Source organism: Camellia sinensis, chromosome 11 (assembly GCF_055761805.1).
Source record: "Camellia sinensis isolate YWXY chromosome 11, ASM5576180v1, whole genome shotgun sequence".
Taxonomy (NCBI): Eukaryota; Viridiplantae; Streptophyta; class Magnoliopsida; order Ericales; family Theaceae; genus Camellia; species Camellia sinensis.
Genome location: NC_138971.1, coordinates 179,651,520 through 179,665,996, shown reverse-complemented (window position 1 = coordinate 179,665,996; position 14,477 = coordinate 179,651,520).

Here is a 14,477-nt window from a genome sequence, read left to right as displayed (position 1 = left end):
TCGGAATAAGTTTCGGAGTGTTCGAATCCTATTGCACGAGAAACGGCAAACAAACACCATAATTACATATCTGCCATCATGCAAGAGGGTCCGAATAAGTGTCTGAGTGTTTAAACCCTAATGTATGAGAAATGGCAAGTAAACACTATAATTACATATCTGCCATCATCCAAGAGGGTCCGAAGAAGTATCCGAGTGTTTAAACCCTAATCCATGAGAAATGGCATGCGAACACCATAATTACATATCTGCCATCATGCAAGACGGTCCGAATAATTGTCCGAGTGTTCGAACCCTAATGCAGAAAAAATGGTAAACAAACACCATAATTACATATCTGCCGTCATACAAAAGGGTCCGAATAGGTGTCCTAGTGTTTAAACCCAAATGCATGAGAAATGGCAAGTAAACAGCATAGTTACATCTCGGCCAGCATGCAAGAGGGTCCGAATAAGTATCTGAGTGTTCGAATCCTATTGCACGAGAAATGGCAAACAAATATTATAATTAAATATCTGCCATCATGCAGGAGGGTCCAAATAAGTGTCCAAGTGTTTAAACCCTAATGCATGAGAAATGGCAAGTAAACAACATAATTACATATCTGCCATCACGCAAGAGGGTCCGATTAAGTGTCCGAGTGTTTAAACCCTAATGCATGAGATATGGCAAGTAAACACCATAATTATATATCTGCCATCGTGTAAGAGGGTCCGAATAAGGGTCCGAGTGTTTAAACCCTAATGCATGGGAAATGGCAAGTAAACACCATAATTACATATCTACCATCTTGTAAAAGGGTCCGAATAATTGTCCGAGTGTTTAAAGCCTAACGCATGAGAAATGGAAAATAAACACCATAATTACATATCTGCCATCATGCAACTGGGTCGGAATAACTTTCGGAGTGTTTGAATCCTATTGCACGAGAAATGGCAAACAAACACCATAATTACATATCTGTCATCATGCCAGAGGGTCCGAATAAGTGTCCGAGTGTTTAAACCCTAACTATATGAGAAATGGCCAGTAAACACCATAATTACATATCTGTCATCATTCAAGAGGGTCCGAATGAGTATCCAAGTGTTTAAACCCTAATGCATGAGAAATGCCAAGCAAACACCATAATTATAAATCTGCCATCATGCAAGAGGGTACGAATATGTGTCCGAGTGTTCGAATCCTAATACACAAGAAATGGCAAACAAACACCATAATTACATATCTGCCATCATGCAAGAGGGTCCGAATAGGTGTCCGCGTGTTCGATCCCTAATGCAGAGAAATGGGAAACAAACTCCATAATTACATATCTACCGTCATACGAGAGGGTCCGAATAAGTGTCCTAGTGTTTAAACCCAAATGCATGAGAAGTGGGAAGTAAACAACATAGTTACATTTCTGCCATCATGCAAGAGAGTCCGAATAAGTATCCGAGTGTTCGAATCCAATTGCACGAGAAATGGCAAACAAACACCATAATTACATATCTGCCATCATGCAGGAGGATCCGAATAAGTGTCCAAGTGTTTAAACCCGAATGCATGAGAAATGGCAAGTAAACAACATAATTACATATCTGCCATCACGCAAGACGGTCCGAATAAGTGTCCGAGTGTTTAAACCCTAATGCATGAGAAATGGCAAGTAAACACAACAATTACATATCTGCCATCGTGTAAGAGGGTCCGAATAAGTGTCCGAGTGCATAAACCCTAATGCATGGGAAATGGCAAGTAAACACCATAATTACATATGTACCATCTTGTAAAAGGGTCCAAATAATTGTCTGAGTATTTAAAGCCTAACGCATGAGAACGGAAAATAAACACCATAATTACATATCTGCCATCATGCAACTCGGTCGGAATAACTTTCGGAGTGTTCGAATCCTATTGCATGAGAAATGGCAAACAAACACCATAATTACATATCTGCCATCATGCCAGAGGGTCCGAATAAGTGTCCGAGTGTTTAAAGCCTAACTATATGAGAAGTGACCAGTAAATACCATCATTACATATCTATCATCATGCAAGAGGGTCCGAATAAGTATCCGAGTGTTTAAACCCGAATGCATGAGAAATGGCAAGCAAACACCATAATTACATATCTACCATCATGCAAGAGGGTCCGAATAAGTGTCCGAGTGTTCGAATCCTAATACACAAGAAATGGCAAACAAACACCATAATTACATATCTGCCATCATGCAAGAGGTTCCGAATAAGTGTCCGAGTGTTCGATCCCTAATGCAGAAGAAATGGGAAACAAACTCCGTAATTACATATCTACCGTCATACGAGAGGGTCCGAATAAATGTCCTAGTGTTTAAACCCAAATGCATGAGAAGTGGCAAGTAAACAACATAGTTACATCTCTGCCATCATGCAAGAGGGTCCGAATAAGTATCCGATTGTTCGAATCCTATTGCACGAGAAATGGCAAACAAACACCATAATTACATATCTGCCATCATGCAGGAGGATCCGAATAAGTGTCCAAGTGTTTAAACCCGAATGCATGAGAAATGGCAAGTAAACAACATAATTACATACCTGCCATCACGCAAGAGGGTCCGAATAAGTGTCTGAGTGTTGAAACCCTAATGGATGAGAAATGGCAAGTAAACACCATAATTACATATCTGCCATCGTGTAAGAGGGTCCGAATAAGTGTCCGAGTGTTTAAAGCCTAATGCATGGGAAATGGCAAGTAAACACCATAATTAGATATCTACCATCTTGTAAAAGGGTTCGAATAATTGTCCGAGTGTTTAAAGCCTAACGCATGAGAAATGGCAAATAAATACCATTATTACATATCTGTCATGATGCAACTGGGCCAGAATAACTTTCGGAGTGTTCGAATTCTATTGCACAAGAAATGGCAAACAAACAGCATAATTACATATCTGCCATCATGCAAGAGGGTCCGAATAAGTGTCCGAGTGTTTAAACCCAAATGTATGAGAACTGGCAAGTAAATACCGTGATTACATATTTGTCATCACGCAAGAGGGTCCTAATAAGTGTCCGAGTGTTTAAACCCTAATGCATGGGAAATGGCAAAAAAACACCATAATTACATATCTGCCATCATGCAAGACGGTCCGAATAAGTGTCCGAGTGTTCGAATCCTAATACACAAGAAATGGAAAACAAACACCATAATTACAGATCTTCTATCATTCAAGAGGGTCCAAATAAGTGAACGAGTGTTCGAATGGTAATACATAAGAAATGGGAAACAAGCACCAATATTACATATCTGCCATCATGCAAAAGGGTCCGAATAAGTGTCCGAGTGTTTAAACCCTAATGTACGAGAAATGGACAGAAGACACCATAATTACATATCTGCCATCATGCAAGATGGTCAGAATAAGTGTCCGAATATTCGAATCCTAATACACAAGAAATGGCAAACAAACATCATAATTACAGATCTGCCATCATTCAAGAGAGTCCGAATAAGTGTCGAGTGTTCGAATCCTAATACACAAGAAATGGCAAACAAACACCAATATTATATATCTGCCATCATGCAGGAGGGTCTGAATAAGTGTCCGAGTGTTTAAACCCTAATGTACGAGAAATTGTAAGTAAACACCACAATTAGATATCTATCATCATGCAAGAGGGTCCGAATAAGTGTCCGAGTGCTCGAATCCTATTGCATGAGAAATGGCAAACAAACACCATAATTACATATATGCCATCATGCAAAAGGGTCCGAATAAGTGTCCGAGTGTTGAAACCCCGTTGCATGAGAAATGGCAAGTAAAAACACCATAATTACATATTTGCCATCATGTAAGAAGGTTCAAATAATTGTCCGAGTTTTTAAACCCTAATGCATTAGAAATGGCAAGTAAACACCATAATTACATATCTGCCATCATGCAAGAGGGTTTGAATAAGTGTCCGAGTGTTTAAACCCTCATGCATGAGAAATGGAAAGTAAACACCATAATTACATATCTGCCATCATGCGATAGGGTCGGAATAAGTTTCGGAGTGTTCGAATCCTATTGCACGAGAAATGGCAAACAAACACCATAATTACATATCTGCCATCATGCAAGAGGGTCCGAATAAGTGTCTGAGTGTTTAAACCCTAATGTATAAGAAATGGCAAGTAAACACTATAATTACATATTTGCCATCACGCAAGAGGGTTCGAAGAAGTGTCCGTGTGTTTAAACCCTAATGCATGAGAAATGGCAAGCGAACACCATAATTACATATCTGCCATCGTGTAAGAGGGTCCGAATAAGTGTCCGAGTGTTCAAACCCTAATGTAGAAGAAATGGCAAACAAACACTATAATTACATATCTGCGGTCATGGAAGAGGGTCCGAGTGAGTGTCCTAGCGTTTAAACCCAAATGCATGAGAAGTGGCAAGTAAACAGCATAGTTACATCTCGGCCAGCATGCAAGATGGTCCGAATAAGTATCCGAGTGTTCGAATCCTATTGCACGGGAAATGGCAAACAAATACCATAATTAGGCATCTGCCATCATTGAAGAGGGTCTGAATAGGTTTCCGAGTGTTTAAACCCTAATATATGAGAAATGGCAAGTAAACACTATAATTACATGTCTGTCATTATCCAAGAGGGTCCGAATAAGTGTCCGAGTGTTTAAACCCTAATGCATGAGAAATGGCAAGCAAACACCATAATTACTTATCTAGCATCATGCAAGAGGGTTTGAATAAGTGTCCAAGTGTTCGAATCCTAATGCACAAGAAATGGCAAACAAACACCATAATTACATATCTGACATCATGCACGAGGGTCCGAATAAGTATCCGAGTGTTCGAACCCTAATGTAGAAGAAATTGGAAACAAACTCCATAATTAGATATCTGTCGTCATTCAAGTGGATGCGAATAAGTGTCCTAGTGTTTAAACCCAAATGCATGAGAAGTGGCAAGTAAACAACATAGTTACATCTCTGCCATCATGCAAGAGGGTCCGAATAAGTACCCGAGTGTTCGAATCCTATTGCACGTGAAATGGAAAACAAACACCATAATTACATATCTGCCATCATGCAAGAGGGTCCGAATAAGTGTCCTAGTGTTTAAACCGCAATGCATGAGAAATGGCAAGTAAACACCATAATTACATATCTGCCATCGTGAAAGAGGGTCCGAACAAGTGTCCGAGTGTTTAAACCCTAATGCATGAGAAATGGGAAGTAAACACCATAATTACATATCTACCATCATGTAAGAGGGTCCGAATAATTGTCCGAGTGTTTAAAGCCTAACGCATGAGAAATGGCAAATAAACACAATAATTACATATCTGCCATCATGCAACTGGGTCGGAATAACTTTCGGAGTGTTCGAATCCTATTGCACGAGAAATGGCAAACAAACAGCATAATTACATATCTGCCATCATGCAGGAGGATCCGAATAAGTGTTAGAGTGTTTAAACCCCAATGCATGAGAAATGGCAAGTAAACACCATAATTACATATTTCTCATCACGCAAGACGGTCCGAATAAGTGTCCGAGCGTTTAAACCCTAATGCATGAGAAATGACAAGAAAACACCACAATTACAAATCTGCCATCATGCAGGAGGGTCCGAATAAATGTCCGAGTTTTTGAATCCTAATACACAAGAAATGGAAAAAAACACCATAATTACAGATCTGCCAACTTTCAAGAGGGTCCAAATAAGTGTCCGAGTGTTCAAATCCTAATACACAAGAAATGGCAAACAAACACCAATATTACATATCTGCCATCTTGCAGGAGGGTCCGAATAAGTGTCTGAGTGTTTAAACCCTAATGTATGAGAAATGGCAAGTAAACACCACAATTACATATCTGCCATCATGCAAGAGTGTCCGAATAATTGTCCGAGTGTTCGAATCCTATTGCACGAGAAATAGCCAACAAACACCATAATTACATATATGCCATCATGCAAGAGGGTCAGAATAAATGTCCGAGTGTTTAAACCATAATGCATGAGAAATGGCAAGTAAAAACACCATAATTACATATCTGCCATCATGTTAGAGGGCCGGAATAATTGTCCAAGTGTTTAAACCCAAATGTATGAGAAATGGCAAGAAATGAGTTTAAACCCTAATGCCTTAGAAATGGAAAACAAACACCAATATTACATGTCTGCCATCATGCAAGAGGGTTCGAATAAGTGTCCGAGTGTTTAAACCCTAATGCCTGAGAAATGGAAAGCAAACACCATAATTACATACCTGCCATCATGCGATAGGGTCGGATTGAGTTTCGGAGTGTTCGAATCCTATTGCACGAGAAATGGCAAACAAACACCATAATTACATACATGTCATCTTGAAAGAGGGTCCGAAAAAGTGTCCGAGTGTTTAAACCCAAATGTATGAGAAATGGCAAGTAAACACTATAATTACATATATGCCATCATGCAGGAGGGTCCGAATAAGTGTCCTAGTGTTTAAGCCCTAATGCATCAGAAATGGCAAGTAAACACCATAATTACATAGCTGCCATCGTGTAAGAGGGTCCGAATAAGTGTCCGAGTGTTTAAAGCTTAACGCATGAGAAATGGCAAATAAACACCGTAATTACAAATCTGCCATCATGCAATTGGGTCGGAATAACTTTCGTAGTGTTCGAATCCTATTGCACAAGAAATGGGAAGTTAACACCACAATTACATACCTACCATCATGTGAGAGGGTCCGAATAATTGTCCGAGTGTTTAAAGCTTAACGCATGAGAAATGGCAAATAAACACCATAATTACATATCTGCCATCATGCAATTGGGTCGGAATAACTTTTGGAGTGTTCGAATCCTATTGCACGAGAAATGGCAAACAAACACCATAATTACATATCTGCCATCATTGAAGGGGTCTGAATATGTTTCCGACTGTTTGAACCCTAATGTATGAGAAATGGCAAGTAAACACCATAATTACATATCTGTCATCATGCAAGAGGGTCTAAATAAGTGTCCGAGTGTTTAAACCCAAATGCACGAGAAATGGCAAGAAAAGACAACAATTACATATCTTCCATCATGCAGGAGGGTCCGAATAAGTGTCCGAGTTTTCGAATCCTAATACAAAAGAAATGGAAAACAAATACCATAATTACAGATCTGCCATCATCCAAGAGGGTCCGAATAAGTGTCGGAGTGTTCAAATCCTAATACACAAGAAATGCCAAACAAACACCAATATTACATATCTGTCATCTTGCAGGAGGGTCTGAATAAGTGTCTGAGTGTTTAAACCCTAATGTATGAGAAATGGCAAGTAAACACCATAATTACATATCTGCCATCATGCAAGAGGGTCCGAATAAGTGTCTGAGAGTTCGAATCCTTTTGCACGGGAAATGGAATACAAACACCATAATTACATATATGCCATCATGCAAGAGGGTCCGAATAAGTGTCCGAGTGTTTAAACTCTAATGCATGAGAAATGGCAAGTAAACACCATAATTACATATCTGCCATCATGCAAGAGGGTTTGAATAAGTGTCTGAGTGTTTAAACCCTAATGCATGAGAAATGGGAAGCAAACACCCTAATTACATATCTGCCATGATGTGATAGGGTCGAAATCAGTTTCGGAGTGTTGGAATCGTATTGCACGAGAAATGGCAAACAAACACCATAATTACATATCTGTCATCTTGAAAGAGGGTCCGAAAAAGTGTCAGAGTGTTTAAACCCAAATGTATGAGAAATGGAAAATAACCACTATAGTTACATATCTGCCATCATGCAAGAGGGTCCGAAAAAGTGTCCGAGTGTTTAAATCCTAATGCATCAGAAATGGCAAATAAACACCATAATTACATATCTGCCATCGTGTAAGTGGGTCCGAATAAGTGTCCGAGTCTTTAAACCCTAATGCATGAGAAATGGGAAGTAAACACCACAATTACATCTCTATCATCATGTTAGAGGGTCCGAATAATTGTCCGAGTGTTTAAAGCTTAACGGATGAGAAATGGCAAATAAACACCATAATTAGAAATTTTCCACCATGCAATTGGTCGGAATAACTTTCGGAGTGTTCGAATCCTATTGCACGAGAAATGGAAAGTAAACACCACAATTACATATCTACCATCATGTAAGAGGGTCCGAATAATTGTCCGAGTGTTTAAAGCTTAACGCATGAGAAATGGCAAATAAACACCATAATTACATATCTGCCATCATGCAATTGGGTCGGAATAACTTTCGGAGTGTTCGAATCCTATTGCACGAGAAATGGCAAACAAACACCATAATTACATATCTGCCATCATTGAAGAGGGTCTGAATATGTTTCCGAGTGTTTGAACCCTAATGTCTGAGAAATGGCAAGTAAACACCATAATTACATATCTGTCATCACGCAAGAGGGTCCGAATAAGTGTCTGAGTGTTTAAACCCTAATGCATGAGAAATGACAAGCAAACACCATAATTACATATCTGCCATCTTGCATGAGGGTCCGAATAAGTGTCCGAGTGTTCGAATCCTAATACACAAGAAATGGCAAACAAACAACATAATTACATATCTGCCATCATGCAAGAGGGTCCGAATAAGTGTTCGAGTGTCCGAACCCTAATGCAGAAGAAATGGCAAACAACCTCTATAATTACATATCTGCCGTCATGCAAGAGGGTGCGAATAAGTGTCCTAGTGTTTAAACCCAAATGCGTAAGAAGTGGCAAGTAAACAACATAGCTGCATCTTTGCCATCATGCAAGAGGGTTCGAATAAGTATCCGAGTGTTCGAATCCTATTGCACGAGAAATGGCAAACAAACATCATAATTAGATATCTGCCATCATGTAGGAGGGTCCGAATAAGTGTCCAAGTGTTTAAACCCTAATGCATGAGAAATGGCAAATAAACACCATAATTGCATATCTGCCATCATGCAAGAGGGTCCAAATAAGTGTCCGAGTGTTTAAACCCTATTGCATTAGAAATGGCAAGTAAACACCATAATTACATATCTGCCATCGTCTAAGTGGGTCCGAATAATTGTCCTAGTGTTTAATCCCTAATGCATGAGAAATGGCAAGTAAACACTAGAATTACATATCTGCTGTCATGCAAGAGGGTTCGAATAAGTGTCCGAGTGTTTAAATCCTAATGCATGAGAAATGGAAAGCAAAAACCATAATTACTTATCTGCCATCATGCGATAGGGTTAGAATAAGTTTTGGAGTGTTCGAATCCTATTGCACGAGAAATGGCAAACAAACACCATAATTACATATCTGCCATCATGCAAGAGGGTCCGAATAAGTGTTCGAGTGTTCAAACCGTAATGTATGAGAAATGGCAAGTAAACACCGTAATTTCATATTTGTCATCATGCAAGAGGGTCCAAATAACTGTCCGAGTATTTAAACCCTAATGCATGAGAAATGGCAAGAAAGCACCATAATTACATATCTGCCATCATGCAAGACGGTCCGAATAAGTGTCCGAGTGTTCGAATCCTAAGACACAAGAAATGGAAAACAAACACCATAATTACAGATCTGCCATCATTCAAGACGGTCCGAATAAGTGTCGAGTGTTCGAATCCCTATACACAAGAAATGGCAAATAAACACCAATATTACATATCTACCATCATGCAGGAGGGTCCGAATAAGTGTCCGAGTGTTTAAACCGTAACTGTAGACACCCCATTTTTGACCGACCTTAAGACTCAGACGTCACCGATTGAGCGCTTAGTGATGTTGCATAATGTGCTTGTTCAGAAGTTTCAGAGTTGCGGCCGTGAGCCCTGCCTCCGGACTTCCGAACCCTCTTCCGTGCCTTGTCTCGGTTTGCGAACCAGACTCGGTTTTCTCTGTTTCTTTTCCTGAGGGGAGGGAGAGGTCCAGTAGACCATCTCTCAATGTCCGCAGGCTACATTTCGTGGCCGTAGGCCATTTTTCCCATTTCGGAGTCCGGTTTCCGGTTTTTCGGGATCGTTGGCCGTATGCCTCGGTTCGGGACCGCCTAACCATCTCCGTTTGCTCTGATTTTTGGCATACATCTTATTTTCTCCCTTTTGAGGGACACTGGGGTCTGAGAAACCCACTTCGTGGCCGAATGCCACTTTCGGTGCTTAACAGCCCATTTTCGGGACCTCGAACTGCGCGTTTTGGTCCCCGAGCATTCATTTTGCAACGATTTTCGTTCATTTTTGGCAGGTACCTCTGTTTTATCACCGGAGAGGTCACTGAATGGTGGGAGGCCAGCAATTGTTGCAACAACCAGTTATACATCCTCCGACGCCCTCCGGCGCCCCGTTTTTCGCACTTCCGGGCTAATGTTGAACACCTTGGGCCCATTTTCTCGAACTTTGAACCACATATTTGTGATGTACACACATGGGAGGACCCTAAAAAGTGGTGGCCGGCCATTAATGTTACTTGATCCTTTTGACCCCCTCCTTCCGGGCTAATGTTGAACCCCTTGGACCATTTTTCTTGAACTTTGAACCACATATTTATGATGTACACACATGAGGGGACCCTAAAAGTTGGTGGACGGCCAGTAATTCCACTTGACCCTTTTGAACCCCTCTTGCCGAGCTAATGTTGAACCCCTTGGACCCACTTTCTTGGACTTTTAACCACAGGGTTGTGTTGTACACAGATAGGAGGACACCATCAGTTGGTGGCCGGCCAGAAAATCTACTTGACCCTTTTGACCCCTAGCCGGCCGGCTAGGGGGTGTGGCCGGCCGGCCACCTGGAGCAAAAGTAATAGGCCGGCCGAGCTCCTTGCACTGTTCCCTTTACAGCTGTGGAGCTTTATCCCCCAGAAAAGATATTTATCCGGGGGATATTTTGTGGGGGAAAGTTTGTCTCCTTTTCCCCCACCTTTACACCCCCTCTTTGGCCCTTATAACAAGCAAGCTATATGACATTCAAGGGTTAGAAAAATTGTTGTTCAAGCCTCCATACACAACTCCATCTTTATCCTTCTCATTTCTTTGAAAATCTCTAAGTCCCTAAGCTCCATTCCTTCTACACCACCAAGCTCTACCACCACCACCTCATTTCCAGCAACAAGGAAGGCTTCTCAAAGGCCAAAGAAGCTGCAAATTGATTCAAGAAGCAACAAAAGTCTTAGTCTTCAAGGGTGAGTAACATTTCTTCACTTTGACCATTTTTCTTGATCCATTGGTAATCCCCCTATGCTTTTTGTTTCAAGATCCGGATCTAACTGAAAGGGGCCCTCTTTTGAGATCATTTTCACTTTTCATTAAGGGCTCAACCCTGTTTGAGCCCTCCATGATACACTTGCTTCATTGATCCTCTTATATGTCATGATCTTGCATGCTATTTTTGGCCCATGAGTAATCTGTTTTTGAGCATGTTTTAAACTGATATTAGGCTTATTTTGAGCCCCTCTTCAACATTGAAGAAGGGCTCAACACCATTTGGGACTTCCATGTTATACTTACCTTTATACCCCTCTTTTCTTCCCCATTCTTGCATGCAATGGCAGCCTACCATGCTTTTGTTTTTGGCCATTTTACAGTTCTGGAAAAGTGCTTATTTTGGTCTATTATACATGTTTTATTAAGGGTCTTTGGCTGTTTGGTGATTATTTTGTATACCTCATGTTATAGCCACTTTTGAGCCTTATTTTGCATCACATTTCTATCATGTTTGTATACTGATTTTGAGGCTGCCATAAACTGTAAATATTCATATTTTTGGTCCCTCTTCAATGTTGTAGAAGGAAATTTTTCAGTTTGGGTTTTGCTTATATCACTTGCTTCATTACCCCTCTTTTGGCCCCTATTCTTGCATGCCATTTTTGCCATACCTATGCTTGCTGTTTGGCCATGTTTATAACTGTGAAAGTGCCTTTTTTGGGACTTTCTAGCTTCTGTCTTTGCATTGCATGTCCATATTGTGCATGTTTGGCATAGCTATAGGTCATTTCGGGTGCCTAAATTCGCATTTCGGGACAATTCCATGCATTTCATGTCATTTCGCCTCATTTCGGGACTGTTCTCCCCCATATTTTAGTGCTGAAATTCCATTAGAATGATTGCTATCCATTTCATGCCATTTACATCGCATTTTGCCATTGCCTCGGTTTGTGTGCCCGTGTGCACGCATTTCGAGGCACTTCATTTTCATCATCCGGCATCCTATGTGAGTGTGGCTGAGGCTCACTCATGTTGGTATAAGCCCATATCATGTTTCCATGTCATTACATCGCGTTTTGCCACCGCCTCGGTTTGCGTGCCCGTGTGCACGCATTTCGAGGCATCCCATTTTTATCCGCCGGCATCCTATGTGAGTGTGGCTGAGGCTCACTCGTGTTGGTATAAGCCCATATCATGTTTTCATTTCATTGCATTGCGTATGCCATCGCCTCAGTTTGCGTGCCCGTGTGCACGCATTTCAAGGCGTCTCATTTTCATTGCATTCTGCCATCGCCTCGGTTTGCGTGCCCGTGTGCACGTATTTCAAGGCGTCTCATTTTCATTGCATTCCGCCATCGCCTCAGTTTGCGTGCCTGTGTGCACGTATTTCAAGGCGTCTCATTTTCATTACATTTCGCCATCGCCTCGGTTTGCGTGCCCGTGTGCGCGCATTTCAAGGCGTCTCATTTTCATTGCATTCTGTCATTTTCTCGGTTTGCGCGCCTGTGTGCACGCATTTCGAGGCATCTCATTTTCATAGCATAGTGCACACTAGGTTGTATCTTAGATTGCATTCTGTCATTTTCTCGGTTCGCGCACCCGTATGCACGCATTTCGAGGCATCTCCTTTCCATAGCATTGTGTATGTTAGGATTATATCTTAGTTGCATTTCATGCATATCATGCATATTGCATCGTGTCCGGAATAGGAGTTAGCCCGGGCACGGGAAACGAGGTACATTTCGTACTCCGAGTGACGGAATGTGTCTCAATTCCCCAGTCACCGACACTCCGGATTATCCATGATGGAGTTAGGTTTTAGCTGTAGTTTCATGTGCATTCATTCTATATTGAGTTGTGCATTTTGACTCCTCGGCCATCATGCCTCGGTATGCGTAATTGGTGGCACGAGGATCGAGACATGCATATATCTGTGCAAATACATTGCTATGCCCCTTTCCTGCTCTCTGTTGCAGCAAAATCAGGAATCAGCAACTTTTTGGGGCTTGGCACGCATTTCAAGAACAGGTGTAAACAGAGGCTAATTGGGGCATTCCGGTGGATTTCCGCGCAAGACAACCCGGACATGCATCATCCATCAGAAGCAAGGCAGTTCCTGGCTTGTATGCCAGATTTATTTGCTTTCTTAGTTAATTCATTAATTAATTAGGAATTTGTAAATTAATTAGGATTTTGTATATTATTTGGACTGTATATTTATTCGGACCCTCTGTGCGAGGGCATAATTGTAATAAGTGTGCGTGTGTGTGTTGTATGTCTTCCAACCCCACGTCTTTCTCCCTTTTATTTATCCGCTTTTGATGGTTAGATTAGGGCATATTTAAATTAGCATACAGTATGACAGCATGTTTGCATTCATTCATCTGTATTGCATGCACCGGGCTCGGCGCATCATACTAACTGCATTGTATTTTCAATTCCAAGTTGAATACATGTTAGCTGTAGCATTTCATATGCCATGTTTAGAATAGCCGAGCCTGCTATAGTTGCATTTTTGCATGTGTTGCATTAGGCATTTCTGTATAGTTAGGATCATGCATGGATTTCTAACCTAGCTTCTATTTTGGCTTGGAGTACTCGGTAAGTTTTTATGCTTTAGCATCCTTGCATGTGTGTGAGTGACTGCCATGATAGCATGCTTACCGTGAGGCTATATGCTTATGTGATATAACTGCCTGAATGCCTGTGGGTGAAGGTTGGGTTACTTAAAGTGGAATAAATCATCAAATGTTTTAAAGCCTACCTGCGGGTAGCAAACCATTTTCAAAAACAAGCATGAAATGTTTCGTTCCAATTCAGGCGACCCGGTCTATATTTGTACGCTGTGCGCATCACGTAGTAACCTAGGCTAATAAACCGGAATAAGAACTCACAATGTTTTCAAAAATTGATATCATGGTTAGTAGAGGCCGGTCTATGACCGGGCGAGCGGGGGTGCTCACGAAGTGACCTTCCCCAATCGTACCCAAGTTCCCGAGCCGAGGCAACTTTGGTGATGACGGACACGTGGCCTTTTGGCACCGAGTCAGGGTTTCCTAAATTTTCCAAAATAAAATATTTAGGTGGCTACTCTGTATCTGGCAAAGCAGTCCATGTTTGGCACTTCTTTCAAAAATCAGTTTTCTCAAAACGATTTGCCGGATTTGGACCCTTTGGTTCAGATTAAGAACCGTGACTACGAAAGTTGAGTCCGAGCTGTGGCGAGGTCCCCCGCGGGCTTGTCTACAGTTTCTGGCGACTCTGCTGGGGATTTAGAGAACTTGACTCGAACTCGTGATATCTGTTTTTGACTAC